Source organism: Coturnix japonica, chromosome 11 (assembly GCF_054131305.1).
Source record: "Coturnix japonica strain WE chromosome 11, WE-NBRP24, whole genome shotgun sequence".
NCBI lineage: Eukaryota > Metazoa > Chordata > Aves > Galliformes > Phasianidae > Coturnix > Coturnix japonica.
The window spans coordinates 20,634,728-20,661,212 of record NC_140673.1 but is presented as its reverse complement, the minus strand read 5'-3'; the positions used below and the strand labels follow the sequence as shown (position 1 = coordinate 20,661,212).

The following is a 26,485-nucleotide window of genomic DNA, read 5'->3' as shown; positions in this document are numbered from 1 at the left end:
TGCAGTGTCCAGAGTTTAAATAGACATAAAAGATAATGAAGGTGGGGGCGGGGGTGGGGGGGGGGAGGAGGGAGGGGAGATTGTAATCAAACAAAATGATTTTGGTCCTCTTCAATCATCCCTGGTTTGCAGGCTGTCATTTTATACAAATTAGAGCGGGGGTAATTTTATGAATATTCACTTGGATTGAAATAACGTTCATTAAAGGGAAGGCACCCTTCATGGGGCCCACTGTGCCGCCCGCTCTCCTTTTGTTTGCACAGAACAACGGGAGAGCCACTTGTGCCATGGAGGAGATCTGAGCCTCCTCCCCTCCTCACCCCTGTGCTGGGATCCTCCTACCCACCGAGATGGCCACGCTCTGGGCGGGATGCTCAGGGTGGCTCTGAGGGGCCGGCTTTGCTTTGGGTGAGGAGCAGAGGCTGGATATGCCCTCTTGGTGGAAGGAACAACCTGAGAATTCGGTCGTAGCCTCGGCTGCAGGGGGGAACAACCCAAGAGCTCTAGCCTTTAATTTCCAGGCAAGCCTTTATTGAAGCAGTAATAGCTTGAAACCATTTGGGATGAAATAATTGCTGCATTTTTACGTTATTATTATTATTTTTCTTCAAGCCTGGCTGCTGAATTGAATTCTTCTTCCTGCTCAAGAGTCTGACCTGGGTCTGTGTCGCATATGTCTGGCACCATGCTGGGGACGGTTCCTCTAATACATAACCAATCAAAGATGCATTCAGGCCCGTTGTGAGGAAACCGTGGATGATTATAAGGAGAGAGATCCGAGTCTTTTGCTGACTGCTCACACTTGCATATTATGAAATATCTCTTAGAAGGGCAGACAAAGCCTTCTGAGCCCGTGTGTGGCGATGGCCTCGCTTGGATATCTGGCTTTAACTGCCTCACAATGTCAGCCTGTGGTTTCTGAGAAAAGGCAAACGTATCCTATTGTAGCATGTCAAGTACTGAAACTCCGCCATTCAGCAGCTTTGCTGCTGCTGTAACACATCCTTGAGTTGTCACAGTAATGCGAGGAGATCGCTTTGCCGCTTAGTAGCCGCTGGCGGGAGGAAGGCAGGGCTGACCTAGAGGAGAAATGAGCGTTTATATGTTTGATTGCATTTCACCTCAGCAGTGGAATGATGTGGAATGGAATGTCCCTTCTCTAGCGCAACTGGACTGCACGTGAAGTTGGGGTGACTTGGTGTCATGCTTGGTTATTGCTGATGCTGCTCTATGTAGATCTTAAAACAACAGATTCAGGTTTGAGGAGGCCAATGCCAATGTGATTTTTTCTGCCTTCTCAGCTTGGCTCTTACAGTAGAAATGACTAACTTAATCTAAACAAAGGAAACATTTCTTCTCTTGAATGTGGGAACATCACTGGAGTGAAGTGTGCAAAAGTGGTTGCACATGTTGTGGCAGAAGCTTCCTTGTGGAGTTGTAGCATCTGTCTGCACTGTGGAGGGTCCTGCCTGGTCCAGATGATAAACCAAGCACAAAAGGCTGACAGATACTCCCCTGGGTTAGCCAGTGTTTTCTCTGAGCTTGGCCGAGCAAAAGTTAGGCCCAGTTGCATGAAAGAATGACACTGAGGCCTTAGAGCATGACCAATGATGGGCTGTAGAGCTGTGTATAGTCTTGCAGGGAGTTGCTGAGGGAGCTGAGATTGTTCAGTCTGGAGAAGAGGAGGCTCAGGAGTGACTTTATTGCTATCTATAACCACCTGAATGGACAGTGCTGGGGGTTGGCCTCTTCTTCCAGGTAACAGTGATAGGACAAGAGAGAAGAATGGCCTTAAGATGTGCTGGAGAGGTTCAGGTTGGATATTAGGAACAATTTCTTCTCAGAAAGAGTGATGATGCACTGACAGTAGGATGCCCATGGAGGTGGTGGGGTCACTGTGCCTAGAGGTGTTCCGGAACTGTGGAAATGTGGCACTGATAGACATGGTCAGTGGACCTGGTGGGGAGGGTTGGGATTGGACTGGGTGTAGCATTTGGACAAGGGGAAATGGCTTAAAACTGGAAGAGGGTAGATTTAGACGAGATATTAGGAAGAAATTCTTTACTGTGAGGGTGGTGAGACATGGAACAGGTTGCCTGGAGGTATTATGCATACTCCCTCTCTGAAAGCATTGAAGGCCAGGCTGTGAGCAACCTGATCTACAGGTAGATGTCCCTGCCTACAGCGCAAGGGCTGGAACTAGATGATCTTAAAGGTCCCTTTCAACCCAAACCTTTATAAGATTCTGTGGTTCTATGATCTTAGAGATCTTTACCAATCTTAATGATTCTCTGTCAGTACAAGAGTGGTCTTTGGTAGAGCAAGGCACTGGGTTCTGTCCTGAACGTTGGTTGTTTGGCCAGGACACCATCTCTTGTCTCTCTGCCTGCTAGTAGACCAAAACTTTGCTTTCCCTTCTTCTGCCTGTCCCAGACCTTCCCACTGAAGTTATGGCCCTGTTGGTGCAGTGTCTGTTCTGTAACCTGATGCTATTAATGGCCAGGCTGGTCAAGCCATTTCCATTATGAGGAGAGGCCATGTGCATATTCCCAGTGGGAGCCACAACAGTATCTCTGCCTTAATTCAATACAGCCTCATGTCCCAGTAGACCTTCAAGGCTCCCCTCTGATGTGGGAGACAGCTTGTGCTCTCCGGGGCTGTCAGGCCATGTGGCTCCCGGCTTTGTGCCTTTGCTGGGGGGCCCTGTCAGTTGTGTGTTCGAAGGCATCCTCGGCTTCCTGCAGGCCTGATGGAGACGGTAGGGCTGCTCCTTTGTTTTTTATCCAAGGTTTTCCTGTTCTGGCAATGCTTTGTCTTTGAAACTCAGCCCGAGCCCCTGTGGAGAGCCCCCATTGAACTGTGAGGCGGTGGGGGTGGTGCTGAGGGGATGGCTGGGATCAGAGGCTTCCTGCAGCATGGGGGGGCAAAGGAGTGGAGCTGGCTGTGGGTTAAGAACCTGGAGAAATGGTTCCTTGCCTCTGCCTAGCCACTTTAAAGCCAATGTCAAGTTTCATTGAGGTTCGACGGAGGAGCCAGAGTTTCAGAAAGCAATGATAAGGCACAAAAATAGGGCTTGACACATTAGGGCAGCCCCAATGGAAAGACAGAATGAGGTTTCTTTTATCATTGTTTGGGTTGGTACATGTGTGCTAGGGGGACCCTGAAGACCCCCGAAGCCTGGGCAAATTGAAACAAATTGACACAGATAGGAAGAGAGGAAAGAGCCTCAAGCTGTGCCAGAGGAGGTTCAGGTTGGATATTAGGAATAATTTCTTCTCAGGAAGCATGGTGATGCATTGGCACAGGCTGCCCAGGGGGGGGTGGTGGAGTCACCATCCCTGAAGGTGCTGGAGGAGTGTGAAGATGCGTCACTGAAGGACACAGTCAGTGGGCATGGTGGGATCAGTTGGGGTTGGTCAGGTGGCTCTTGGATCTTGTTCTGCTTGGGATGTGTGTTGCCTGGCTACTCTTGGGCTTTTGCACCAAAAATAGTTGCCAGGCTAGACTGGTTTTCTTCCAGTTTGGATCCAGGGACCTTATAACTTCTGAAGTCTATTTGAACTTCTAGAGGCTGTGAAGAATCCTTTCTGTGACTGCTGGGATGCAGTTGGAGAGGAAACTTCAGCCTGGACCTGTAGGATCTAGGCTGCACTAGGGTTGTCTAAATCGAAGTTGGATGGGGACTTCTTGTGCTAGAGCAGAGGAGTCTCTCAGTTAGATCCATGCTGGGAAGCCTTTTTGTTCTCTCCCGGTAGGTGAACAGAAATGTTTTTTTTCTGACTCTTGAAACTCAGCACTTAGATTCATAGAATCATTAAGGTTGGAGAAGAAGTCTAAGATCAAGCCCAAAGATCAACCTATCACCACTATGCCCACTAAAAGATAAAAACAATCTACCTTTAAGCCTTAGAACAGTTCTGCTGTCTGTATTCGGTGGGGACCATTTTCTGTGGCGGCTTCTTGGGTTGTGAATGGTTTTATCCCTCAGTGCCTCTTTCAGTGGAAAGTTTGAAGATGCGTCATCTTGCCTGAGCAGTGTGATAAACTGTAACACAAATCTGAAGAGCCTTGGAAAAGGGTTGCACGAAATGCAGATGTAGGGGATTAGAAAACAGAACTGCACTACATCCAGCGATAAGTAAGGTCAAACTCAGCAGTTTCTGAGCCATTGCACCAGGGAGCAGCAGGAAATGATTGCTTTTTGGCTCCCAGCAGCAGGAGCAGAGGCAGAAAAGATATTTGCAGTGTTGGCTTGCAAGGCCTTGGTGCAGTGCATGGCCACACTGGTCTTCAGCATTATCCTATAAGAGCTGGTGGTAGCAGGGAAGGAAGTTGAGTATCAGCATGCTGATGTATTGTGACTCTGATGTGTTAGTACTCTCATTTATTCTCCCTCATCTCTCTTGGATTAATCAAGACTCAAACTTTTGCACGTTCCCCAAGGGCCCAAGTTGCTTGCCTGTGGTTGTAGGTGTCACGTAACTTGAGTTTGTTCCTGGAGGGCCCGTTGTTGCTTTTGCAATACTGATCACCACCTGTCTGAGCAGCTTTGTGAGTTCCTTTATTCTGAAAGTCAGCATGCAGAAGTCCCTGCTAAATATTCAATCTTTGCAGCTCGGGGTTTCCTGCACGGCCTTTTCCTGGTGAGGTGACTTTAGTGCCTTCTTCAGTTTGCTCATCTTAGTGGAGAAGCAAAGCTGCCATCGATCCCTTGTGTGCTGCTGTAAGATCTGCTGATGTATCCTGAGGCTAGAGATGCTTTCCATTGCCAAGTAGTTCCCAGGGCACAGATTATGAGCGTTATTATTAAAAAAAAAAAACAAAATGTTAAGTCAGATATCTTTATTTTTGCTTTCTGTGATCAGATCTTTCATCGTTTGCCTTGTACTAACCCTGGAGCTCTGAGAGTTGAGCAGACTTGAGAAATTTACCTCAGAATCTGTGCAACTTCATGTTTGCCATTGGCACAACCATGTGAGACTTAATGCTCTCCACGTCCCTTTAAAGTGGGGAGTAGGTGGCGCAAAGTTGCCATCCAGCTGCTGCTTGTTGATGGACCAGAGCAGCCTCCAGATCTGCTTTTTGCTTGCAATGAGCCTGCATTTCCATTGGTCTCAAGTGAGACCGGAGTTGCAGTCCTCTTGAATAGTTTTCCCTCATTGCACCTACTCATTGCTGCTGTAACATGTGATGAGAACATGTCTTGAGTGTACAAAACTGGCCAAGTCCTGGGGGCAACGCAGCTCTGTGAACTAAATTTGTTGCAGGGGTAAAGCTGACAAAAGAGAGCTCTGTGCTCTACCTGGATCTTCTCCATCAATGAAAGTGTCTTCAGTGAGGGGGTGGAGACCCATCTCCGGAGTGCTAGAGAAGCTATCTTTTTTGCTTGTGATGCTTAATGTAGGAGCAGATAAAGCAACCCTTGCTGAATTCATTTCTAAAGAACCGGGACGTAGCTGGGTCAGAGAAGTGGTGCATTGGCTTTGACTGGTGTTTGGTAGAGGTTCAGAGGTTGGCCTGTGCTTTGTGCTGATCCTCTTGCATTCTGCTTGATGGCAGCATCCCCTCTGGTAGAGTTGGGTAGTGCTGGGGACTGCCTTGATGTGTTGGAGCTGTGTCAGAGCGCAAAGACCCCGATGTACTCCATCCTATTCTTGTCTGATGTTCCCACCCGAATGGAAGGCCATGTGTGTGAGTCTCCTTTTCATTTTCCATTGCTGGATCTTTTGCCATTTCTTTCTCTCAGCTTCCTTTCAAAAAATTATACAAAGATGTGAATATTTTTGGGATGGACTGTAAAGGACTTGAGATTGAAAGCTGTAAAACACGCATCAGCCACTCCATAAACGTCGGAGATGCTGAGCAGAAGCACGACTACTTGAGTTTAGCCAGTTCTGTATATCAAGTGATCCCTGCAGATTTATTAGATGTTTCAAAATGGATTTGAAATAACTGGATTTAGTGTTTCTGGCGATTCCTTGAACTGTTTTGTTTTTCAGCCAACTTGCATAAATGTGCCAGTCATGGGCTGCGGTGTATCAGCCAACTTAGCAAATGGCTTTATTTATAGCTGAAAGAGTGAAGCCAAGGAGTATAAATCCTAAAAAAAAAAAAATATAAACTGTATCGTGGAAATAATAAACTTCAAATTCGTGGAATTTCTAATGTTCCACTGATGGCTAAAAAATCTGTTTAATGGTCGCTGAGTGATATTTGGCTGCAAAGCAGAAACCCCAAAGTTGTCTTAACGGAGATATTTTTTAGTGTTTCTTTTTGTGCTGGCGCTGAGTCTCTTTGCTGAATGATGGAAAGCTGACCTTCTCTGCTGTGTTTCTGCAGCGACCAGATAAGATTTCAGATCACAGCTTTGCTTTTTCTGTTGATGATCTATGGCTGTAGCCGTAGTCTTGCTGTTAGGCGTCGGGTTGTTTATCTCAAGGATCATTTGCGTGCCCAGCTGACATCAGGGGTGTGAAGGATGTTCAGTGCTGAAAGCAAGTGCATGGGAAGGAGCTGATGGTCAGTGGGTCCAAAAGCTTCCCATGCTTTCATGGCACAGCTGACCAATTGAGTAAGGTCCAGCCATGCCTTTAGAGATACCAGTATGCGTTGGACCCAAAATGGTAATAAGAATCTGAACTGATGAAGTGACATAGAATCACAAACTTGTTAATGTTGGTAAACACCTCTAAGATCATCTAATCCAACCAACCAATATTACCTGTTAAACCATATCCCTAAGTCCCACATCTCCACATTTCATGAACACCTCTAGGGATGGTGAGTCCACCACCTCCCAGGGCAGCCTGTTACAGTGCCCGACCCCTCTTTCAGAGAACAAATCTAATATCCAACTTGAACTACCTCTGGCTCAGCTTTGAGGCATCCTCCTCTCTTCATTGGCCTTGCTGGTACTAATATATTTTTCAGCTGGTGGCTGTTGCATTTTTTCCAGAGGTGGATCATTAGGGTTTAGGGACCTGATCACACACTCTTTCCTTCAGGATACACCTCTATGTGATGGTCAATTGCAAGCTCCCTCATGGCAGCTCACTGTCAGTTGCCTCATAGTCCCCAGTGAGAGCTCTCACCTCCATGTGTGCTCTCGGTGTTCCAGGGTCGTTCTTCTTGGTCGCTCAGCTGTGCTCATGCTTTGTCAGTCCAGACCAGCTTGGCATTTCATGTGTGTAGCTGCTACATCCCAGTCAAGAGATGGTCTCTGAAGACCTAGTTCTGTTATTTATTTATTTTTGTTATTATTATTTATTTTAGGGCTGATTTCCACTAAGCACGTTCGCAGTTTCTCTGGGTTCTGGTGATTGACATTGTGTTTGAACACCGCATTCAAAGCTAATACTTCTTGCAGATGCTGAGATAAGTATCTGTAAATCTTTGCATTTACCATTATCCCCAATTTTCTTCTGCAGTGCCTGCTGTCACCATATAAGGGTATTTATCCTGCACATAATCTGATTGGAAAATAAGGCTTTGAAACAGAAAGGAAAATACACATTTCAGGTGGTGTTAGAAATGTCAGTTGTGGATGCTTAAACAGTGCTGATTGCCTCCAGGCTTTGGGGCATTTGGGTTTTCAGCCCCCTATTGTTAGATCTAAAGCTGCTTATTGGAGTCCAAACAGGTTAGAAAGACATCTTGTTCTTCAGATCTTCAGAAGCCTGCCTCTCCCCCACCGCAGGGGATAGCCTTCTTACATCCGAGCAAGTTAAGTTTTAACCCTTGGCTTAGACAGCGCAGGGCCGAACAAAGAACCAGTGCTTTCAGATGGAGCAGAATAAAAAGCTATTATGAAATAATAATACTCTGTTCTTCCCCTCCAAGGATTTCCTAAGGACTTTACAAATATTAAGGCTTGGGCATTCACCCTTGTGACTGAGAGCTGGAGAAGTGGCTGTGTGTGGGCACTGGAAGGGTTGAACGTGGGACATAACCTCTCTGCCAGGGTGGTTTCAAGCTTTGAGGCCCCCTAAGCCCTTCATCCCTACCAAGACATGTGAGGAATGGGAGAATCTGTGGAGGTAATGGCTTTAAGTTGTGCCAGGGGAGATTCAGTTTGGATGTTAGGAACAAATTCTTCTCAGAAAGAGCAGTGATGTAGTGGCACAGGCTGCCCAGGGAGGTGGGGGACAAGGTCAATGGGCATGATGGGGGAGTGGTTGGTGTTGGATCTTGATGATCTTTCCCAACCTTAATGATTCTGTGAATCTGGGGGCAGGAAAATCCTCTTGATTTGCTCCACTTTGTACCCACTTCCCAGCCTTGTTCCAGCTCCTTCAACAGTGTCAGGTGGCCCTGCTAGGCAGGGGGGTTGGAACTACATGATCCTTGAGGTCCCTTCCAACCCGGGTAATTCTGTGATTCTGTGTGTGTAACACAGTCTTTGTCAAGTTTTAATTTGGGCTGGTAGCTGTGGGATAGAGGATGCTCTGTGCAATCCCTCAAGTAGGGGAGAGTGAAAGCTTTTAGCATGCATTTAGATACCATGGACAGGGTGGAAATCCAGTTGATGTTTCCTGGGCTCTGCTTTTATTCAGCCTCTTGTACTGTAGAGCAACCGTCGTCCCAGCATTGCATGAACAATTGAGAAAGGATAGAGGGGTCTTAGTATGGAGTCCAGTTCTTCCTCTTATCGGTGAACCTTTCTCCATCCATCCTTTCCTGCCTTGATGTTCCTCAAGGACTGTTTCAGGTTGTGGGTTTTTGTTTTCCCCCTTTCCTTTTATACCACTACAACCAGCGCTCCTGGGGGTGCTGTGGGCTCTGCTCAGTGCCTGGCACATTCTGCCTGGTATGGAGCTGGCTGTGATAAGTGTGATAAGACATGGCAGTGACTGGTGATAAGTGTTGGCGTGATGCTCAGATTCCTATGGATATGGGTGCCACTTCCACCCCAAGTGTGTGGCCCTGCTTTGCTCACCATCACCTCTCTGAACAATGGATGGATCAGATGCCGTTTGCTTCTTCAAACGGTTACAGCGAGTCTCTTCCCCTTGCAGGGACAATTAGTTTCTTTCCTTTGCAAGAAGTCAGGATGGAATTGGCTGACCTCTCTTGGTGGAAGGATGCCCTGCGTCTTTTGTGTCCTCGGGAGAAGCTGCACTGTGGACTGTTTATGGCTTTTCCTTTCAACAGAGTAACGTTGGCTTTGTTTTCTACATTTAGTTTGCATCTAAGACTAGGACATGGCTCATGCTGTGCCCCTGATCCACTGTTTAAAGCTTTGCTGTGATTTAAGTTTGGCCTGGGCCCTGCAGGGTTTAGCTTAATTTTTAAAGCTCTCAATGTGAATAATTCCTCGCTGAATGCAGATCGCAAGAGGGGATATTGATTTAAAGCTTTAAAGCTGGTGGTTATGGATTAAAAAAAAAAAAAAAAGAAAGGAAGAAGGAGATTTGCTGTAGTCAGAGCTGGTTGCCTAAATGTTAGTCTCTTACAGACAGGCTTTTCCTGAGCTGGATATGGGAGCAGCAAGGGAGCCTGATGAATTTTGGCTTTAAGTTGTTGGCTGCTGTGAATTAGCCCTGGGGCAGGCTTGGTGGCAGTGAGCGTTTGCTGTGAGTCCTTGGCCGGGGTGAGGAAGTCCATGGCCATGGATGGGGCTGCTGCAGCTGACCTGAGCCCTTCCCCATATGGTGTCTGCGAGGAATGGGATGTGCTGGGTTGGGGGCTGGTTGGGGCTGGTGGGTGGGAAAGCGATCTTTGGTAGAAGAGATGCTAGAGAAAACAAAGAGAATTAAAAGCAGGCAGTACCATGTCCAGAGAGCAGGCAGGGCGCTGAGGTCACTAATGCTAGTTATTTGGATTTCAAAGAGGATCCTATTAACCGCTGTTGCAGAGAGCCATTAATCAGTGGGGCGGGAGGCAGTAAGGGGCAGTGTCTGGGGAGCTTGGGCTGGCCAGAGAAATCAGTTTCCAATGTCCTTGATGTCCTGCCGGGCTGGCCCGCTGCAGGGCTTCCTGCACAATGATGCATTTGTCTGGTACGAGACAGCTCCAGCCAGAGGCACCAGCGGGATGGGGAGCTCTGAGCCCCTCTCCTCTTGTCCACACAGACCCCTTGGCTTTGCTTTGCAAAATCCTGTTCTGCTGTAGCTGGCCTGACGTGGGCAGAAAAGCATCTTATTCCCTCTGGTGAGTGTTTACTGTTGTCCTCCCACAAGAACTGAATGGGGTTTGAAAGAAAGCTTGTGGAAAAAACAGCATTTCCAGGTGGGACTCTTTCTGATCCCTTGGCCATAACCACTGGCTGGTGTTTTGCTCCAGTCGGGAGCCCTCTCATGTGCCCAGAAGCTATTTCCGAATGGGATCTAAGTGCGGGACCTGAAGTCACACTGCAGTTTTATAAGAGCTGGACTTCTCCAGCAGCCTTGTTTTCTAAGTCTGGTGCTAGAACCGCATTTAGAAACCTCTGACTGCTGAGAAGAGCCAGTTGCTGTAGGAAGGTGCCATAAATAATGCAGAAAGAGACTTGTGAATTGTTGGAGTTGGGGTCAGCGAAGGATTGCTTAGATAAGATGAAGATGTAGCCATGGTAGTGGAATCTGGAACAAAACTGATTTGGCAGTTTTTCCCCAAGAAAAGTGGTTGAATCCTCCCCGCTTGCGACATTTCATTTTTTGCCAGAAATTAGTTATCTGGGATTCGATCTGACACCTGACTTACTTAAATACTGCCATTAGGAGGAGAAGGTATTTACCAACAATGGTTGTACCCAGACTCTCAAAACCCCAGTCATTTCTTCTTTCGTGTTTGGTTTTGACCCCCTAGTCATGCCCATGTGGGCTGATAGGCAGAGCCTTGTGAAAAGAGTAATAGAAACGGCCTTGTGCACAAGTAATGGCCATCGTTGCAAGAAACCTGATGAGATCAGCAAGATCAAGCCTCCAGCTGGACTGAGAATGCCTAAAATCCCTAATTGTCTGGCTTTTTGTCTGCGGGATGAATTTATAAGAAAAAGGAGAACCCAACCTACTATTTCGACACCCCTGGAATTCATGAGTGCTGGGTTTCAGAGCTTCCCTGTCTTGTTTTGGCTATGTCTTTGGAATGGAAAGCTGGAGATTAGCGTGGTGGGCCTGGGGTCATCTTGCCGCAGAATACATCGTCTCAGACACACAAGACCTTTTTCTTCATCCCAACCAGAAGGGCCGTCTGTTGGAGCCTTTGCTTTGCTCCCTGGCTAAGAGCGGCGTTAATCATGGGACTGGAATTCGTGACTTAACCAAAGAGGCGTTTTAATGCTTTTCCTGTAATCGATCAGCGGGGCTGGGAGCCACGCTCCCGGTAGCCTTGTCACACTGACCTCTTGGGTTCCTGTGCTCCTTCGTGCCTTCCAGCCTTCCCACGTGCTTGTGCTCCCTTCTGGTGGGACGGGCAGAAAGGGGCTTTGTGCACACCCTGCAAAGGGCTCCTCTGTCTCCTTCCCGATCCATCCCGGCAGAACAAAAAAAGCCCTTGCAGCAGAACTTGCTATTTATATTTCTAGCTCTGAGACTCCTCAGCTGCATTATTAATGAAGCGTTTACCAATTAAGATGGATGAGTCTGCTCTTGAGGGTGTTTGTTAAGGTGAGGTGCCTCATTAGCATATCTGATAGATACGGTGCCAGGTGCTGATTAAAACCCCGTGCCCTCCCCGGGGACAGAAGTCAGAGGAAGCACGTTGGAGAAAGTTGGTGTGTTTCCTGGCTTGGGAAGCAGGAAGAGGATCTCACCATCCCTCCCCGGAGTCACATCCCGGACCTGAAATGGGCACAGGGAGGAAATTAATCAGCTTGGATCAGAAATTCCAATAGCTGGAGTGTGATTAACACCTCCGGAATGCCAAAGGTGGAACGACACTGGTTCTGTCTTCTTGCAAAGCTTGCAGTCCATCATGCAGGCAGTTTGTTTCCTATGTTGACCCTATGGATTTTGGAGGGCTGGAACTGAAGCTTGTCCACGTTATAATGTTTCAGCAGCTCGCTAAATTAGGTTTGCAGGCAACATGGTGCTGCGAGGTACAGTCAGCCCACATATGAAACCAATTTCCATCTGAAGCGGCACTAAGGAGGGCAACCAGAAGTGAAGGAGATCATCTTTAGGTCTCTCGTGACCTACAAGTGTTGGAAAGGGATTATTCGCTTTCCATATTTATTATAATATGGTAAAGGAACTATAATGTGGACTTTAATGGTCCACATCTGAAGAGCATCTTAAAATAAACTCCATGCATTCATATGTGTTTATAATTTTACGGATATAAAAATATATATTTACTGAATGCATGTACTTTGTTTCTCCATCTGCTAAATATAGTCACGTAGGAGAGTTGTATAGAAAATGTAATTTTCCCCTAAATTATCCTGCTGTCAGTCTGTTCCAGTTTCAACGTCTGCACAGGCGAGGGGTGAGCTGCGATGGGTGCTGCCGTGCTGCCGAGCAGGGGTCTGGAAGCACTTTGCCTAGGGATGAGGATTACTGAAGGCGGGGCTGGTGGCACCGTCTGTTATTAAGGTTTGCCCAACAGTTCTCAAGATAAGACCCTGTTTTCAGTTTTGCTTGTAATTTTGTCAGGGTTTTAACCATCCGTGCTCTCAATTTCCATGCTGGATGTCTGCCTCAAACTGTTTTATTTTAGGGAAAGATGAGTGTAAAACGGTCCTGCTGTTTTGGAGAGCAGGCACAAAGAAAAATGTTGGTTTTGCCCTTCTGAAGAAGTCTGGGGAGCTTTTCTTGGAGCTTGCAGCGAAGCTTAGTGCAAGAGCAGGGGGGAGGGGGTGCCCGCTTTGTGAGCCGCCTCTGCCATCCCTCTGAAAATGTGGCCAAACCGATGAAAAGTTGGAATTTGCATGTGCTCAGCAGAGCCTTGTTTGATTCCAGCAGCTGGTGATTACCAGAGTGGCTTCACAATGGATGCGGCTCCATCCCACACAGCTCTCCAGGGAGGGCTGGATGCCGGCCGTCCCAGTGTGCTGTAGAATCACAGAATCATACAGCCATTAAAGGTTGGAAAAAGATCACTGTGATCCCCCAGTCCAGCCCCGCTCCGCTGTGCCCACTGACTATGACCATTAGTGAAGCATCCCTACGGTTCTTGAACACCTCCAGGGGCTGAGCCCACCACCTCCCTGGGCATCCTGTGTCACTGCATCACCACTCCTCATGAGAAGGAATTGTTCCTCATATCCAACTATGGGGCTGGCTGCACTCGAGCAGCTCTGAGATAACTGCTGGGCATCTGGGAGCTTGTCCCCAGTCCCAGTGAGAGTGGGACTAGCAGGGAGCACAGAAAAAATGGGGATGACCTGAACAAGGGGGAAGGTGTTTGGACAGCAACCAGAAGATGAAGAGCAGGAAGGACCTTCTACGGCAGGTGAAAAGCACGGCATTGTGTAGTACCAACGCACCAGGTCTGTGTTTCTTACTCCAGTATTTCCTGTGTGTGCCTCAAGGACTGGCCCTTTGCTGGCTGCTGTTCCTCCATTGCTATGTGGGTCTATGGAGACGCCGGCGCCGTGTTTGAGAGGTCGGCACAGGGTTTCTCTGAAGAGCGCCTGAAATGTGGCTGTTGCTAAGACTTGTTTTTACAGCAACCACAAGCACTTAGAAAAAGGATCATTCCTCTTTCAAGCTCCAGCTCAAATAGTTACTTTAACATAAATATACTTCGGTAGCGTCTGCAGTTGGGCCTGACTGCAGAGCCAGGAGTCTGCCTTGTGAAAAGTGTCACAACGATAGTTTGTTTTTGTTCATTTTTGGAGTGTTTTGTTGAGAAGGAAGGAGCCAGACAGCCAGCAGAGCTGTCCCTGGGTAGGATTTGGGATGCGGGAGCCCTCGGTTCCTGTTTCCGCTCTGCCTGGCTTGGAGCAGGAATCTGGAGAGCCCTAAGAAACCAGTCACTAGCAGCGCGGCTCCAGACAAGAGGCTGTTCAAGATGATGCTGTCTCTTTGTTGTTTATTCCTGTCTGCTCATCTGGGTCCTGGTCACTGATGGATGTGAGGGCTTCTTGTTCCCTTCTCCAGCAGAGTGAAAGATGATTTCTAAGGTCCCTTTCAACCCAAGACGTTATGAAGGGTGCAAGCCTTGTGCTTCCAGTTGTACTGACTGGCAGAGATTCCCAGGGGGGTGGTGGAGTCACCATCCCTAGAGGTGTTTGGCTGTGGGGATGTGGTGCTGAGGGTCATGGTTATTGGGTATGATGGGGTGTGGGGTTGGACTGGGTGATTGTAGTGATCTTTTCCATCCTTAACATGTTGGGCCTGTGTTTGGGACGTGACTTGTTCCTTGAAGATATGATTAATGGAGGGAACAGGAAGGAGAGTTTGCGGAGCAATGCCTGTGCAGAGTGGGACTGCACAGTGGTCCTCCAGTGCTCCCTTGGGTGGCTGGCATGTCTGCTAGTGGCTTCAAGAGGGATTCCTCGGGAGCCTTTGAGGAACATTTGCTCTACATCCAGAACTGAATTTTTTATTCTGCTGTACGAAAATGCTACCAATGAAAATAGACAAGCTCTCTGGGTCAATTCCATATGCCCTCAGTGAGGCAGAAGTGTTTATTTTTTATGGGCCAATTTTTGTAGTCTACCAGAACGTCTTGTTCTGTCTAATGCTGCATGGAGCAATAGCTCTGCAGAGTGTGTTTAATAAGAGCAATGTGCTCTAAGGGATATTCAAATCAGAGTTACTTTCCTCGCATGTACACCCTCGGTAGCGTGTGTTATAAAACATCTGGGTCCAAAATTGCATTAAAGAAATCAAACAGCCAAGTCAACCTGAAAGCCTCCCCATGTGCTGTAGCAGGGCTTTTCTTGCGGAATCGCCTCGTGCAGCCCTCTCCTCTGCTGCGGGGACCTGAGCAGATGGCCAGCCTTCTCTCTTTCCCTCTTCACCAGAATCTGCAAGTCAGAAGTAAAATCAGCTTTGGGTTTTCTGTAGCATGTGGAAATGCGAGTCAGAACGGGGGAACTCTGGAGGTGGTTCCTTGGCTCTCCTGGCTTCTCTCTGCCCTTCTCCTGCTGCAGTTCCTGGCTTTCCCTCCCACGTCTGGACCATGTGTTGCTGGTGATGCTGGAGTGGGTGTTGAACAGGCACGGGTGGTGGCAGCTCCATCTCTTCAGCCTGAGTCCATTGTCATGCTGGAGGACTGCTCTGCTTTGGTACATTTGCCAGTAATGTCACCAAAGGCTGCAATAAGGTAGTTTGGGTATATCTACTCCTCTTATGCATCCTCAGAATGCATTTAGTCTGGCTCAGATGCCGCATGCTGAACTGAATTCATCAATGTGGACAGCAGTGGTGCAGGCTGTGCTGAGTCTGTGCTTTACCTGGCACAGCCCAGGGCTCTCTCCAGGAGCTGTGTGGTTGAATAACACTTGAAGGAGAAGATGTTTGTGTGGATCCCCGGCGCTGGATCCCCTGTTCTGAACAAGCCTCGCAGTTGTCTTTATGTTTTGTATGTCTGTCTGCAGCGTGAGAGTGATAATTAATGCAGAATTGCTCTCCTGGGCTCTGGCAAAGCCAATAGTAATTTTCCAAAGTCAGCTCAGAAGTATTGAAAGCACAGTTTTAGGCAGAGCTACGGGTCGACTGTTTCTCCATTTGGCTCCTGCTACTTTGATCGCCAAAAATCACTTTAAGGTTTTCAGTCAGCATTAAAGGGAAAGCATCAATCTGAAACAGTGAAGTCCTGGACATTAGATGATGATATTTTCCTAAAACTTGTCTCGTTTGACCTTGGAGGAAGGGGACAGCCAGAATCAGATTGATATATTTTTAATACAGCTTTTAATTTTTAACTTCTTTCAAACAGGCCTTTTTCTGTCTTTCCTTTTTGTTTTTCCTTTATAGATCTTTCTTTCTGTAGAGTTTTGCATTCCTCTGCTTTGTAAAGGCACCAATCATTTCCTAACGAGCCAAACAATTCCAGCCTGTGTCTTAAAATACCCATGTGGGGCCCAGAAAGGGCATTCTTCCAGCCTTGTACTTGGGGAAAACAAAGCCCAAGGAGGGCAAGAGCTTACTTTCAGAGGTGCCACACAGCCATGATCCTCATTACAAGCAGTGGAAACTGCAGTTTTTGGAAGCGTGGAGCTGTGATCCTGTCTCATCAATCCCATAATATTTCACCAGGAAAATATCTTGAAGGAGCAGTAGGGGACAATGGAGCCATGAATTGAAGACCATGTCCACAGTGGTTGGAGTCACTCTGTGTATATGGAGTGGTCATATACAGCACTCTGTGTATACAGGTTGGATGGAAGGATGGATGAATGGGGCCAGTGGGAAGATGCATCTTGTGCTGAATTGGGGATGGGGAGGTGGGTTTTTGGTGTTTGGAGTTTTTCTTACTATTATTTGGAAGGGGCCCAGGCAATTTGACAGAGCTCAGACCACACAATGGTTGGTGGTTTCACATGTGTCTCTGGAGCAGAGGGTGTGCGATGAGATATATAAGATTCGCATGCCTGTGCTCTGGCTTGATGTGGTCTCACTGAGTGAATCAAAGCTTTTGCTTTGAAGCCTGTGGAGGGGGGAAGGGAAAGCCTTTGTTCTGGTGTTTGGAGAGTGCTGGAAATCCTTGAGCCCAGAAGACTACACCCTTCATTACCCTCTGGGTTATTGGCCCCAGATTGGAAGTATGGCTCTGTCATGTGAAGTATTTGATTATTTATACAGTTAATGTTTAACAGAGTCAGAGTATTAGAATTAAACAGGGGACAAGCATCCAACTTTGCATGGTTAAGGGCTAATAAAACTTCTCTGATCCAGTGTTGTCCTTTCACCAGAGGGGATTTTTTTCATTAGCTTTTGAGTGTTAAAAAGAGATCTCCTGTATTTGAGGCAGATGGATCTGTTGGCATCAGACAAAGTGAACGTGCAAAAGTGTCGGTGGCTGGCTTCAATATCCACTCAGCGCAGATGTGGGCTGCTGAAAATTTAAAGGTGAGTTTAATTCATGTCTGAAGTGGAAGTTCAACAACCTCTGCCTTCGAGATGATGTAAAGCTCACAGCTTGCAGTGGTCTTTGGTTTTAATTTCTTTTGAGTTTAGTTTAGTTTACTCAGCTTAATGAGCCTAATGGTGTTGCCCCCGGCATGCTTCATACCATTTCCCAAATCTAGCAAAATCTCCTTATAGCCCAGAGTTCTCGACATTGAACTTAGTGGTTATGTGATTGGAGGTGGTGAGCGTGCTGCAATTCCCGTACCTTCATCGTGAAGAAGACAGGTTGAGGGCTTTATTGCATCCTAGAGAGGTCTCTGAAGAGTAAAAGGGTTACAGCTGTCCAAGGTTGTTGTTGCTCATTGAAGAAGGTTGAGCTATAGGAAAACCCCCGGACCGGAGGCAGCCGTGGCTGTGAACTTGGTGCTTGTGTTTTAGGTGTCCTGATTGTCTGCTGTGTGTTTCCTTTCCCTCTTATCTCCCAAACACTCCTGCCTGCACAAATGCTGAGTGTACAGTGAATGTAATTTGCTGCTGCCTTGGCTCCGTGTACTGATATGGTTGATAACTTGCATTGTGCTCGCAACAGCCATTTAAATCCTTTCTTTATGGCTGGAGAAACAAGGGGGTATCTATGAAAGTGCGGCTGTCGCGTGGCTGTAAGATCGTTGGCAAATGTGCATCATGAGGGCAATGGGAACTCTGCTGCTCGCTGTGCTTCAAACCACTTCTCCTCACTGCAGAGGATGGAGGAAGTAGTGCTGAGGAGCTTCGTGCCATCAGTGAAGTGGTTCCACCTAATATCATCCTCCTGTTGGGTGGATGGAGAGGGTGAGGTGTTGGTCTCTGTCCACAGCAAGATTGTCTCTAGGTTTAGTAGAAAAGCTTCTTGTGTTCCTCGCTAAGATGAACTTAATTTTACATACTAAGTATCTATTTTTAGATGCATTTCACCTATTAGGCCCCAGATTGGGTACATCCTCCCCTCAAAGACGGACGGGCCCTCGAGCTGCCTCAGCAGCAGTGACGTTTCTGTCTCCTGCAGAGGAAACGCACGGTGCGGAAATTGGCTCCTGGGGAGCCGGCAAGTGGGAAGTGTCATCCAGCATGGAAGTATTTATTTTTTAAAGACAAGTGGCAACCTCCTGTCCCTCTGCTGCCCCCTGTGCTCCTGATCTATTTCAGATTTTAATACGTTTCTTGTTTATCTGGAGGAAGCAAATTAATAATAGCAATTGCTCTTTAGAGAGAGAGAGAGGCTGCTGAGGGCTGGAGTCGTTTTAATTTGACATCTGCCTGTTGTCTTGGGCATGCTGTGGGATGGAAGCTTTGCTCAGACGGAAGTTTTGCAGTGCTTTGGAGCAGCAGATCTGTGCTTCTGTTTTTGGGTGTAAGGCCCTGAGGGAAATGGAGGATACAGTGCAGGTCAGGGAGGATGGGCACCAACCATGAGTCTGGTTGGTCCTGATGTCCGCTGAACTGAGGGAATGCCAGAGCCACACAATGGCTGGATGAGCCCAGGGGAGGAGGAGCTGCTCCCTGCAGCCCCTGGCTTTCATTGTTGTCATTGAGATGAAAAAGTTCCATAAGTAGGACATCACCTCACTGCCCCATGCACACCAGAGGCTTTGTTCAGGCGAGTCTGTAGATGTTGGCTGGTAAAACGTGACTGCTCCCTGTAAACGTAAGCACATAGTATGAAGTCTTGCAAGTAGGTCTCTGAGCAAGAATGCTCACAGCTGTTGGCACAGTGAGGTGTTTAGCTAGGCTGGTTCAGGGCCCTTGGGCAAGGCAACTCCAGATGAGTATCTTCCAGAGGTGCATCACTGTCAGGTGCGTGGTGCTGGCACGTCTCAGCCCTCCCCGTGCACCAGAAACCCACTTCCAGCATTGCTGGAGCCATTCCAGGTTTGCAGGCTGCCCGGAGCTGGGCAGATTCCAGGTGTAGCAAAATACACCGTGAGCTTCTCTAGCAAATCACAGAACAGCTGAACCCAAACGCTGGGAAGCCTTAAGCCATGTCAAGAAGCATCAGAGCCGCTTAAAAGGTTAGGAGCTTTGGAAAGGAAATTGAGTTTTGTTTCTACACCTTTCTTTGTGATTTCAAGCTCATTCTCCTGGCTCCTTGAAGTGCCTGTGCCAGCCAGTCACAAAACTCCGGAACTTGGAGATTTAAAGACAATAGGGTGTCAGCATTGATCCAGGAGCATCTCCCCTTGCAGCTGCCTGGAGCCATGGTTTGCCTGTGGCATCTTCACTCTTGCTTTGATAGAGCGTGAGTTGGGCTTTTTTCACCTTGGGTGTTTTGGTCATCTTTGTAGTGGGGCAGTCATCCTGCCAGGTGCTGAGATGACACCTCTGCCTCTCAGAGGAGAAAATGGCCTCTTCGCTCCGTCTCCTGGCTGCTCCTCATCTGCAAAAACAAAGTGTGAGGGTATTTAATGCCTGGTGCGGCAGTGCAGTGAGCTGTCCTTGTCGCTAAGCAACTGCAGGAAAACTGAGGAGCAGCATCGGGATGAGACCACAGAGACCTACGTGCAGTTGGGACCCATGCAAGGGTGGTGCTCCTGCACCCTTTCCATTGTGGCCCTTCCTGCAAAACTGACCCAGGGATACTACTGGAAATGTCCCCAGTGTCCCCAGCTGCGGTTATTCCTCCCCACCTCTCCCTAAAGTTTGTCCCTGTTTGAGTCCCTGTGATGCTTCCCCACACGGGTCTGTAGGAGATTTCCCTCTCATCTCTGTGAGCACCATGTAATGCTCACATTATGTGCTGATATAGGACAATTCCTAAAAACCTTTGCTGAGATTGTGGGTAAAACTCCTATAAGCGGTGCTGTCTCAAATTACCGCCTTTCCTGTTCAAAGGGAAGAGAGCAGCAGGCTCCCGCGCCGCTCATCTGGTTTTGTTTTTTCCTTCATTTCTGCCCCGTTACGCTGAGCTCACTGCCTTTTGGTTGCTTCCAGCTCCAAATGGAAATAAATCCACTGATAGCCGTGCAGGGCGCGTGGCAGCACCAGCAGCCGGCGGTGGGAGATGGTGCAGGGGCTCTGTGCTGCTTGGCTTTGGCGTTGGGTTTCAGCAGGTTGCTGACTGGGATATGGCAGGATTTCCCCTTTCTTTTTTTCCCCTTTCCCTTCTCAGAGGGGCTTAATTACTAAAATACATCTGTGGTTAGGGGAGTCGGAGGCTCTCCATCTGACACCAAGAGGGCTTGGTGCCATGTAATGGCAGAAAACCACAGTGAAATGCCTCGCTTTGCAATTTTCCCCTTTCCCTTTGCTTCTGTGTACTTAGTGTTAACTGCACAGTGTAGGTTTCCTTTTGTTTTAATTTTAACCAATTCTGAGGAGAGTGAATAGGTCTTTCCTTCGTTATGTGTCTGCGCCTTCTTTCTGTATATTGTAGCACCAGCCGTCCTGATGACAGATCTTGTCATTATGCGGTGTCATTTTAGATGTTTGCACTGCTCCGAAAGCAAACGAAGGAGCCTGCAGTCTAGCCTGTGTATTGAATAACAATGTCTCTCCAGCAAAAAGAGATCTGTTAAGTTTTTAAATCAGAACCATGAGTTGTAGGCTCATCTTTCGCTTGTTATCGCTGTTTGCGGCCCTTTGGATTTCCAAAGGCTGTTAAGCTGTGGAGATATCCTGAATTTGGAAAATAGGGGATGCTCTGGGGCAGCTGTTCCATTTTGGGCTGCTCTCCGAAGCTTCTGATGTGGGGCTGGGGAGCCCGGGGATGTGGTGGGTGACCAGGACAGCTGCTGTGGGGGGTGCACGATAAGCAAGTGTGCTGTCGAGTCACCCCACAGGAATCTGAGAGGGGCTGTGTCCTAAAGATGTTGCAAACTGCTGATGTAGAGGAGCTGAGCATCCTTGTCATGCATCTGCCTCCCAACTGCCTTCCTTTCAAGCAAGGGAGGCTGCAAGGGAAGTCTTAACTCCGCAGACCTCCTGCTGCCTTCCTGACTTTTCAGCAGGGTCGTGTGAAAACAATGCCATCAAAGCGTTTCTTTTTAAAAACATTCTGTTATTTCAAGTGCAATGACTGCTCTGCACGGGGTTTTCATTGTGCAGCATGAGGCAATTTGTGTGCTCGTCAGGCACAACCCCAAATGTGGCTGCGTGGGTTCGCCAGGAAGGAGATATGAAGATGTGTGTGTCACGTCCCTATGCGGATTGGTCTCATCCCTCCTAGATGGTCCTGGAACCCCATTAGAAATAGTGCCTGGGCACTCTGCTGCCGCCCTTTGGGATGTGTTGGGGTTTGCAGGTAGTGTTTGACACAGACATTTCTTGGGGTCACTGAGGGGTTGTCTTATCCAGGAGATGCCACATAATCCAACTGCTGTTGTACAGCCTGTGGAGCTGACTCTGTAGTTGTTGTAGTGACTTTGGATGCAATCTGTAGTTTGGTGAGACTGGAGAGCATCCAGCAGGATCCCAGTCCTGGGGGGCAAGGTGGGAAATTCCTCCAGCAAACGGTTTGATTGGGTTTGGGATCTACCACAAAATGTATGGACACTGCTGGATGTCCCCAAGAAGCTGTGCTGGCCTTTCATTGCAGAGATCCCAAGGGCAGAAGCTGTTTTCTGCTTCTCCAGCACTGTGTGGTGCATATTTAATCCCATGATGCAATGTCCTGCAAGCTTTTCATTAGACCACTCCTCTCACCTTATATTTTCAGCTCTTGGATCTAAAAAAAGCTGGAAAAACTGTTTTGTAGAATCATTAATGTTGCAAAAGGCCTCTAAGATCATCCAGTCCAGCCTACCCCACCATACCCGCTGACCGCCTCCCTCAGTGCCACATCTCCATGTTCTACCTCCACGGATGGTGACCCCACCACCTCCCTGGGCAGCTGTGCCAGTGCATCACCACTCCTAAGGAGAAGAAATTGTTCCTAATATCTCCTGGCACAACTTGAGGCCATTACTCTTGTCCTGCTGCTCTTTCTGCTACAAGCCACGATGCTGTTGACCTTTATGGCCACCATGTTTGTCATCTCTCCACCTCTGATGAGAAGTGTCTGTCTTCCTGCAGAAGCTCCCAGCCCAAGCTAATAACACAAATAACCAGAAAAATGCTCATCATTTTTATGTTGTAAGAGGGACAGTGATCAGCCCAGCTGCTGTAGGGTACTTGTGGTTATCTGAACAACTCCCTGTCCTGGAATTAAGTCCTATCCTTGTGGAGTAATTAATAGCCTTGCAAAGTATTCCAAAATTATTCTGGAATAAAAAGTTCACAGGGTGAAGCTGATCTGAAATAGCAAATAGCAAATGCTGAATAATTTCTCCTTCGCTGACTGGTTAATTTCTCAGTATGGAGCAGCCCTAATAGGCTCTAAAATTTAAGCTTTATTGGTTTTGAGGGAAAAAAGGTGGAAACCGCTAACTTTTAGTGAAACTACTGAAGTGAACAGAGCCGTTCAAGAACAATAATATTTCTACAATGTAGAAACGTTTGGCTGTGGTCTCCTCAGTGAAATTCAATAGTGAGAAAAAGGAGAGGGATGGGTTTGTTATGAGTCGGGGCTGTGGCACTTGGCCCCTGTCTGCTGCAGGTGCATGCAAGGGATGACTGCTTCTTTAGGGATGGTGTGTCTGGCCATCAGAGTGACCTTCCCAAAGGACCTGCCTGTCCTTGTTGTCCAGCAAGGACAAAAGCAGGGGGAAGAGTGGGAATGGTGGGGATGGAACTGGGTGTCTTTGGGAGCACTGCAATGGAGGCTGTGCTGGCTGTGGGGTGGGCAGGGGGAGCAGGAATGGGGGAACGGTTTCTTTGCAAAGGGTTTTCCCCTTCTGGAGAGCAGTTTGAACACAGAGCCCTGTGCTTGAAAGCAAGGTTTTGTGAAGGAAGTTAATTGACCTTTTCAGCAAATGGTTACTGAGGCCATTACCACAAACACTTCGTAAATGTGATGCTCATTTAACAGCCTTGCCAGTAACTTAGAGAGCCAGACTTCATGCTCCCAGTATAAAACTGTTTTTGATGGAAAAAGTGTCTTTTTTTTGGAAGAATTTGGAGCAGGTTTTCGTACTGAATCTAGGCTGCCTCATTCCCTCAGAAGGCTTTTGAGGGCCAGGAAAATTATAACTAATAACTTCCCTAGAAATCATCAAGCTGCTATTTTAAGGTCTGGTGTCTCAGGGAGGATCAGGGCTGTGTGCCATTTCCCTCCATTACTCCGTGCCCTGGTTTGGTGCTTCACCAGGGGTGCTGCTAGCCTGGCTGGTCCCATGGAACAGAGATGTGTGAGGCTCTCGGTTTTGCTTTTGATTTTCAACATTGGTCATCTGAGTTTGTTTTTTGTGTGGTTGTGGCTCTAGTTGCAAAATATGCCGTGAATGCAGCAGCAGGACGTGCGTCTCCTTGGTTCCTAGCGGGTTTCAGTGATAGCGGGTCTCCCTTTCTCATGTTGCTATCATGAGCTCTGCCTTTCTCATCCCTCCCATCTCAGCTTGGGTAAGTTACCAACCCAGGAGTGAGGCTGTGTCTTGGAAAAGCAGAATGGCAATGGGAACAGATAGAGAAAAGGATGCCCGTGGCTCTGGAGTAACTTCATCCCCTGCCAGCGGGTACCGAGGGATGAGTGCTTAAACCAGGAGCCAGAACAATGGGTACAAGGAGACTCTGACCGATTTAACAGGATTAGGCAGACATAACTCAATTTTTATTCAGGCCAAGTTGCTGACCCCAAGGCTTTTCCCCTGCAGACCAGCAGCAGACTGGCTTTGGGGCACCTCGAGCACAACGCGCTGTGTCTGCGTGCTGCAGGTGCAAGCTGCACAGCCGCTTCGGGTTCAGTTGTTTTCTACCATAGAGAATAAAGTGAAAGCGCTGTGCTAATTGGATCTGGATTGGAAATTCCTGCTATCCCGGACGGCCCAGGTTTGCAGGGTGGAACAAAGGAGCAGCGCCCCGCAAGCGGCGGCTCGTCCATGCGAACAATGGCAGTACAAAAGGGTTCTGGCACGGCCGACACTTTGTGAAAGTGGCAGGGATTGTTTTGTTTGTGGGGCTGAGGGCTGGCAGGATTTGCCTTGTAAAAGGGACTGTAGAGGAAATGACGCTGCTCTGCTTTTCTACATGCAGTGAAATCTGTGCTTCCATCACGGTGGCGCTTCCATGGCTGGACAAGAGGCGTTTCCTCACTAAAAGTCTTTTATATCCTAGTGATGGTTTGGGGTTGGACTGGGTGGTCTCCGTGATATTTTTTGACCTTAATGATTCTGTGATTCTCAGCTGTTGGAAATCTGGGTGACCCCAGCTAGGATGATCCTAATTATTCTAATCATAATCAGTGGTTATCCTAGTCACTGATTCTGTGGTCCAGCCTTGCATGCAGGCTCTGCCATCTCAGATGGGTTTCCTCAAGGCACAGCTCCGGCATAGGCTGCATTCAGGGCCAGGCTGGATGGTGCCCTGGGCAGCCTGATTTGGTGGGGGGCAACCGGGGGGGGTTTAAGATCCCTTAAAACCCAACCCAGTCTGTGATTCCAGAGTCTTTTGAGAAAGCACATGGGCTGTGACAAGGAGCCACCTTGCTCTGTATTTAGATACAGCCCTTAATGAATGCGGAAACATGGATACTTTGGGGATCGTCACAATTGTTTCCTTTTTCTCTTGATGTGGAGGTGTTGCATTCACCGTTTCTGCCCATTAATTTAGTGCACGCACTCATCTTTCTAACCCTCTCTTTGTTTTAAGTGGGTTCTTTATATTCAAGCTTGCCACGAGATACACCACAGCAGCAAAGAGCAGAGACTGGACAGCGTTTTGCCACCAGTTTTTACGCAGGCAGTACGTGTCAGCAGAGCCGTGCTGAACTCTCCCTCTCTTCGAACCCTCTCTATTGTTTATGCTGCTACACAATCGCCATTCGGCTCCGTTCACATTAGCTCTGAGCTGCCAGCACAGGCGTTCAGCTTGCAGGGCTGCAAATTAGCAGAGGAAATCGGTCAGAGCTTCAGAACGAGGGTTGGCTTTTTTTTTTTTCCCCTTCTTCCCCCAAACAATATGCCTTCAGAGCAAGGGTTGTGCATCTGGGTAGATTAAAAACCCATTTGCTGGTAGGCAGCGGAAGGATGTGGACGGTGATGTAGGGAGGGGCATCCTCAGCATTGGGGCTGGGAATGGGGCTTGGGGGTCTGAACAGGCAACAAAGAGTGCTTGAGGCATGGGGAGAGAATGGGAGCAATTGGGGGTGTCTGGGGGGGGAGATGTCACAGAGCAGGAGCAGCCTGCAGGAGCCCACCCCTGGAGCTGGGCAGGGGGAGGGAAGAACTCAGGCTTCTGGATAAACAAACAGCAGAAATCTCGTAAGGGTAATAATGGAAATCACTGGGAAATTGAGTTAATACAAGGGCATCTGTGTAAGTGAATGCTTGGGACAGGGAAACGGCATTGTCCTTTAACTCTACTAATGCTGGAACAGATGGGGAGCGCGGTGCACTTCACGCATTAGCTGGCTCAGATAAAGAGCAGAGCAGAGGCCGGTCCTTGCGGCTGATTAGAGGTTAACAGGAATAGAAACCAGCGGATTGACTCTTCATTTGCAGGAGGTGTTCTGGGATCAGAGCAGATGGCAGCGAGAGCGTCCCTCCAGCTTACTCAGCTGCTCAGAGGAGCTTACGGCTACCTCCAACACAAACAACTGCACTCGCATCTCCTCTTGTTAAAGCTGCAGCTTCTTCCCCAGCCTGCCCACTCACACAGCTCTGCTGGCAACCTCTGCTTGCCGATGTCCAAGGTTTGACCGTGCACTTGTAGGGTGGCTCATCCTCTGCTTATGGCTTCCCATTGGCTCCCGAAGGACACGGTGGTCCCATCTCAGCCACATCCCTTTGTTATGGCATCACTCTGTTAATTGTCCTCATTAGCTCTGCCAAACCACATTGCTTTTCTTGGGTGGTATGGCCAGGAAGGGGAAAAGCAGTGTGGTGGGGTTGGGAGGAGGGCCCCGGCCCTTTGGATTTATGTCTTTCCCCATTCCCTGCCCCTCAGAGGTCCGGCTGCATGGCAGCACCTTTGCGTGTGGCATCCATTTGTCACTAAAAGAAATAGCTTTGGGGAGGGGAGAGGGGGCAGACATGTAAATCCGAACGAGCTCTCTCCTCATTGAATTGCTTGAAGCATGGATTGCCTCTTTTGCAAGGGAGAAATTGCAATTGATTCAGCCTTTACCTCTTTCTTTTTGTCTGTGAGCGCTCTGAAAAGGCACATTTTATCTGTGTGTGACAACACCTGCCTAGGGTGCCTCTCATTGAGCTCCGCTGAATCAAAAGAGCAACAAGAAAAGTGGGTTTAATTGCACACATCTTCAGCGGAGTCTTTCTTGCACTTACAGCACAAAAGGCCAGCCCTGCGCTATTTGAATGGAGCCTGGGAGGGCTGGAGTGAGCAGTACTCTCCATTACTATCAGAGGCAGATGATTCACTTTGCCGGAGCATTGTCATGTGCAAATGAGTTCATGAGCCCATCTCCTTTCCAACTGCAAGGTCAGAGACTGAGCAATTGTCAGGATCAGCCGGCTGGA

The 26,485-nt window shown here is 48.2% G+C and overlaps 1 protein-coding gene across 3 annotated transcripts in view; it reads left to right on the top strand.

Moving 5' to 3' along the window:
• The window catches only part of ZSWIM5 (zinc finger SWIM-type containing 5), an 81,448-nt gene that overhangs the window by 27,567 nt on the left and 27,396 nt on the right, over window positions 1-26,485 (top strand). The window contains exon 1 of one of the 3 annotated variants that reach the window (XM_085511583.1): window positions 16,815-16,940. The exons of the other annotated variants lie outside the window; for them this stretch is intronic. The gene's annotated coding sequence lies outside the window, so the exon portion shown is untranslated. Of the gene's footprint in view, window positions 1-16,814; window positions 16,941-26,485 lie in introns of those variants that run through there. 3 annotated transcript variants of the gene reach the window in all.